The sequence below is a fragment of the Neofelis nebulosa genome, chromosome 12 (assembly GCF_028018385.1).
Source record: "Neofelis nebulosa isolate mNeoNeb1 chromosome 12, mNeoNeb1.pri, whole genome shotgun sequence".
NCBI classification, from domain to species: domain Eukaryota; kingdom Metazoa; phylum Chordata; class Mammalia; order Carnivora; family Felidae; genus Neofelis; species Neofelis nebulosa.
Window position 1 is genome coordinate 84,118,059 of NC_080793.1, and position 6,000 is coordinate 84,124,058.

Consider the following 6,000-nt stretch of genomic DNA (forward strand, 5'->3'; position numbering starts at 1 on the left):
TACTGCAGTATCCGTGATGTCCCCTCATCGCCATCAGAAGCGCAATGATGGCATCATTTGCAAAGCGGTGGATGGGACATCAAGAGCTCTGTTATCCTGTAACCTCCACTAGCTTAGGCAGGATACCATGGAAAAGTCCCATCCCGGTCTAAACCTCAGTTTCCTCATCTGTCAAATGTGAACAGTGATTCACAGTGAGACAGCACAGACCACAAGAAATGCAGAAGAACTCTGGCCATCATGAAAACCTTAAAGTTCAGAGCCAGCACTACGGTGATGGGGGTGGGGGGTGTATTTCAGAGAACGTGGCTGTGACTCTAATTCCAGCCTCCTGTTACCTTGGTAAGTCCCTGAATCTGTGGGCCTCACGTTCCCACTGCGAGTATGTGCTTAATAATCTTTGCCCTGCCTCCCCCAGAAATGGTTAGAATTTAATGAGCATTGAAAAACATTCACTAACAACAAGGCACGGATTCAAAATGCAAGGTATTATTATTAGATTTCCTCTAGTCTTAATTTGGACAAAAATGTAATGTGGTTTTACCATTCAGTTCTGAACAGTTTTCTTTCTCAACTAAGATGTCATTATTCATGAGGCTCAGATTTCACTGCTTTCTCCCCGGTATTCCTAAGTCTCCACTCCCATTACTGAGCATGGAATGCATCATTCCCCTCAGCACCGAGACTAGGTGCAAGGCTCACTCAACGAACGTGCCAACGGCATGGGCTTGGCTGAGAAAGGTTTTTTTCCCAGGGCCTCCTTTCAGCTGGAAATGCTCTGCCCGAAGCTTCCATGAACGTTATTCTACTTCATCACATTAGAGGGGGGATGAAACCAACCCTTGGGCCTTTCTCCAACAACTGCAGAACACTTCAGCCCTTCCGCGGAAAAGAGACAAGTCTGGGTGGATGCTTTTCCCCCCCCGGAGGGGCAACCCAACCGAGGATCCCCAAACCCATGCTCAGGAGTGCTGATGGGGAGACCCGATTTTTTTTCTTTGCAGGAAACTAACACGTTCTGAGGCCCAATCTGTCTCTCAAGGGTCATTCACCTTAGAGCTCGGGCCCCTGGGAGGCTGGAAAGGTCCTGCGAAGACGGGGTCGGTGGGTGTTTGGAGTATCCAACACTCTGCTTTTAAAAAGCATTAGAGTAACTAGCATTTCCTTGTTGAGAGCCCTGATTTTAGTACATCAGATGAAAGAATTCATCAGCCTATCCAAACAACTTCTCTGGAACAGGTTTCTACCCGACCATGCTGGGCACCAGAGACCAGGGAACCGGGGCGGTGAGGGGGGAGGGGGGGCAGATAAGAATACAACGGGCTCATCTGCATAGATGCGAGATAAGCAGACTGGCTGTCTTCAGTTTTGGCGACTCCGGGCAATGGCCTGGCATATCGAGCCCTGGCATTCTCCCTCTCCGTTGCCCCCACATTCCCACCCCTCGCCCCAGCTGCTGAAGCGTCACGTTGACGGGGCTGGGGGAGAGAACAACGCGAAACGCCCAAGTCGGCTGCTGCATATAGGCTGCAACCGTTCCGCACCTGTGCAATCCGGCTTCGGCGCCAGAAATGACCAGAACACCGACTCGCAAGCCCCTCTTGAGATCCCAGGGGCGCCTAACAAGTTCGCCTCTGTTTATTGCCCGGGGAGGGTGGGAGATCCCACCTTCTGCTGCCAAACTCAGCCGCTTCCTCCGAAAAGGGGGGTGGGGGGAAGCTCCCCCTTAGGTGAACCCAGACAGGTCCCCGAGGGTTACTGCGGCCGGAGGGGATCCGGGCGGCGAGCTAGTGGGTGCTCGCGGGGAGCGCGCGGCCGTGGCCCCAGCGGAATGAAGGTCCCGCTTCGGTGGCCACGCACAACCTCCACCCTACCCCCAGCACTACGCCGACAAAGTGCGAACGTGGAGAGACCTGCAGGGTTGGTCAGGACGCGGAGCCCCCCCAGCCCCAGCCCTGGAGGAGGGTCTAGAGAGGAGGGGCCGGGGACGCGCAGGAAACTTACCTCACCCGGGCAGCATTCGGGCGCCTCTGCTGTCGAGACCAGTTGCGCCACAGTCTGCAAGTTGTCGGGATGTAGTTGCTTCCCCCCCCCCCGGCGCCGGGAGATCTGTGCCGGCGAGGGGCGGGAGGGGCCGGAGGGTCGGCGCGGGCGGGGGCGGGGCGCGGCGCGCGGAGCCGGCAGGTGCCGGGCCGGAGCCGCGGGGCCAAACTCGCCCGGGACGCGCCTCGGCGGGGGCGCGCGGCGGCGAGTGTGCAATGCGCGCGCGCCGCGGCGAGTGTGTGTGTCCCCGCGTTCCCCTTCCTTCCCCGCCAGTCCTCCGGCCACACGGAGCGGCGAGCGGGCCGCCGAAGCCCCGGCAGCCGGAGGCACCCCTGCCCGGCGCGGCCTCAACGCGGCGCGCTCGGGGGCCGGGAGCCGAGGAGCGGCGGCGCCCCCAGGGCTCGGGCGCGGGCGCGGGTCCCGGCGCAGTGCGCGCCTGAGTCGGAGCGAGGCGCGGAGAGAGCAGTCCGCGCGGCGGCTGCCGCGGCTCGGGGAGGCTGCAGGCCCCGCCCGCCGGCCGCCCAGGCTCTTCCCCTTTTCTCTCCACCCCCTCGCTCCATCCCCGCACGCCCTGCAGGGAAGGCAGACCGGTTTGCAGCGGCGGTGGCGGGAGCCTCCGCCGCAGTCGGACTGGGTGCGGGAGTCGGTGCGGAGGGGCCGGGCGCTCCGTCCGGCCGCCGCGTGCCTAGGAGGGAGAGCGGGGCCGGGGCGGGCCCCTAGGTCTGGCGGGTTTCTCCAGGGCTCGCCACGGGCTCCCCGGCCGTTCTAAAGTCTTGGAGCCCCGCTAAACAGAGCCGTGTTTCGGAGAGGTCACCCCCCCCTCCCGGCCTTCCTCAGGCCGCTGAACCCCGCAGCGCCCGGTCGCCTGCCCGCTGGACTGTGCTTGCGCGAAGCCAGCGTTTAAGCACAGGTGCCCCCTGCACCAGGAAGGGACAGCTAGGATTCCAAGGCGCCGGTGTCTCCCCTTGCAATGACAGCAGGAGTCCCCAGGAAGTAAGACCTACCCAACAGGTAGGGTAGGTTGGCGAAGGGGTCCCGGGAGAGAGAAGGCTGGAGGGACTCCAGAAGGCTGGAGGGCTGAAGTCGAGAGGTCAAGAGCGCATGGGCTGTGGTGGGAGTAGGGGACCCATCGTGTTGATGGCGCTGAGCGGGCGTGGGGGCACCTGCAGTCTCACCAGATGTTGGGGGAGAGAAGAGAGGGTAGGGGGCAGATGTACGGACGCTCTGGGGTAAAGGCCGTCTTGAAAACGATAGCTGAATTTACTTAATAGGAACTGAAAGGTACCCACCGGATCTTTCCCAGATGAATGGAAGCTACTGGTATTTCTCACCCTCATCATTTCCTTCGTTTTCCTTGTTTAGAAAAAAAAAAAAAAAAAAAAAAAAAACCACAACACTGATGTAAAACGTGGGATACGTTCCGTTGGAGAAAAAGCACTTCATGGCCCCTATCCTCACATATCCCTGGCTTAGCGAGTCACAATTTCTGATTGAAAGGATGCTTCCTAAGCTCTCAGCAAATGAACACCTCTTTTTGGTTTTGAAATCTTCTTGTACCTCTCTCCCCCTTCCTTGGGTAAGTTTGTAATGGTTTTAATATCAGCTTGGAATGGAGCATAGTCATTCCTTGGTAATGCAAATATCAATTATTTCTTGGACAGTTTTTCCAGCCTACCTCCTCTAGATGTGTCTGGCCATTCCTGGGAGTTTTAGGGCATCACGTGTTGGGGATCCTGGGACTTTGTCCTGGCTTTTTTTTTTTTTTTTTTAATGTTTTTTAACGCTTATTCCTTTTTGAGAGAGAAAGGCAGAGCAGGAGAAGGGCAGAGAGAGAGAGGGAGACACAGAATCCGAAGCATGCTCCAGGCTCTGAGCTGTCAGCACAGGGCCCGACGCAGGGCTCAAACTCGTCAACTGCGAGATCATGACCTGGGCCAAAGTCAGACACTTAACCAGCTGAGCTGCTCAGGCGCCCTGACTTTGTCGTGGTTTTATCTTAGCATCACAGACTCTTCGAAGTTCAGAGCAGGAACACACATCTGGTTCAGCTTGATCCCTTTGCAGAAGAGAAAACTACTATCCAAAGACATTAAGTGACCCAAGAGCCAGAAAACAGGTTCCCTGACTCCCAATTCCTGAACAGGAAATAACAGAGGCACTGGATTAGCAAAGTTCAGTTTGGGGTTGATAGAGGGGGCGCTGGAGGAAGAACAGACCCAAGGACCCTTCATCTGCCTGCAGTGAATCCCTGCATAGGGGGCAGCACCACACCGCTGTAAGTAGCAGGCTGGCTAGGATCTGGGAATGGTGATCCCAGTCTCCCCTTCTCTGCTCCTCTGGCCGCTCTGAAATCCAGGGAGTGGAAAACGAAGCTGCTTCCTAGAGTGGGAAGGGCAAATGTAAAGTCCGTTTTCAGTGTTTCCTGGGAATGCAGGGGAGGTGAGAACAGGTAAAACCAGACTGAAATCACGGTGGATCAGAGGGGAGCACGCACATTACATACAGATGCATGCATATACGTGTAACACAGCCCTTCTTTCCCACTACCTCCCTTCTGTTGAGCCAGCAGCCTTAGGTTTCCAGAGAGAAGTCACAAAGCAGACTGCCCACTGGCTAATTAGAAAGCTAACTCTTACTGGGGTGCCTGGGTGGCTCAGTCGGTTAAGCAAGCATCCAGGTCATGATCGTGGGTTTGAGCCCCACATCGGGCTCTGTGCTGACAGCTCAGAGCCTGGAACCTGCTTCAGATTCTGTGTCTCCCTCTCTCTCTGCCCCTCCCCCACTCATGTGCGTGCTCTCTCTCTCTCTCTCTCAAAAATAAATAAAAACATTTTTAAAAATTAAAAAATAAAAGCTCTTATTAAACAGGATTCTAAGGAACTCTGCCAAGAGTCTTAACATTATCATTACTGTGAATTAATTCATGGAACAAGGGACCGCATAGTGATTGGTCCTACATGAGATGTGCATTTCTTCCCAATTCTGTCTCTCCATAGATATCAACAGAAATTGGGGAACGTCACCCTCTAATGGAAATAAAACAACATCAATATCAGAGCAAGAGCGACTTGGCAGAAAGCTTGGAAACATTTAAAAATTAGAAAGCGCTCATCTAATTGTTTTACCTAATTTCAAATGTGACTTTTCTAGTTGCTTCTAGGTTTTAGTCCAACATCATACTGCCCTTTAATACTCCCCTGTGAGAAATATGCACAGATTCCTTATGGTAGGTTTGATGCCTTAATGGTTCCAATTAATGGCTTCCCTTTATCCAGGCCCTTTCTCTTCAGTTTTGTAGTCCCCTCCCACCTTGGGCTCACCTGCACGATTTACTTTGGCCAGTAGAACATCAGTAGACTTAATGTAAGCGAAGCCTTGAAAATTGTTCGTGCCACGAGATAGCTCTACGTACCTATCAGAATTTCTGACGGAAGAACGCTGATGGTCCCAAACGCTAGTGAGGATGTAGAGCAACAGGATCTCTGAGTCATTACTAGTGGGGATGCAGGGCAGTACAGCCACTTTCAAAGACAGTTGACAGTGTCTTGCAAAATGAAGCACACTCTTTCTGTATGATCCAGCCGTCCTGTTCTTTGCCTTACCCAAAGGAGCTGAAAACTTAGTTCCATATAAAAACCTACATGACAGTGTGGAGGCTCCTCAAAACATCAAAGATGGAACGACCCTATGACCCAGCAATAGCACTACTAGGAATTTATCCAAAGGACACAAGGGCACATGTACCCCAATGTTTATAGCAGCGCTATCAACAACAGCCAAGTTATGGAAAGAGCCTAAATGTCCACTAACCGATGAATGGATAAAGAAGATGTGGTTTATATACACAATGGAATACTACTTGGCAATGAGAAAGAATGAAACCCTGCCATTTGCAGTAATGCGGGTGGAACTGGAGGGTATTTTGCCGAGCGAGAGAGGTCAGTCAGAGAAAGACAG

The 6,000-nt window shown here is 54.0% G+C and overlaps 1 protein-coding gene across 1 annotated transcript in view; it reads right to left on the reverse strand.

Moving 5' to 3' along the window:
* The window catches only part of PIP5K1B (phosphatidylinositol-4-phosphate 5-kinase type 1 beta), a 313,556-nt gene extending 311,052 nt beyond the window's left edge, over nt 1-2,504 (reverse strand). Inside the window, exon 1 of the mRNA XM_058695766.1 lies at nt 2,005-2,504. The gene's annotated coding sequence lies outside the window, so the exon portion shown is untranslated. The remainder of the gene's footprint in view (nt 1-2,004) is intronic.
* Nucleotides 2,505-6,000: the final 3,496 nt, after the last annotated feature.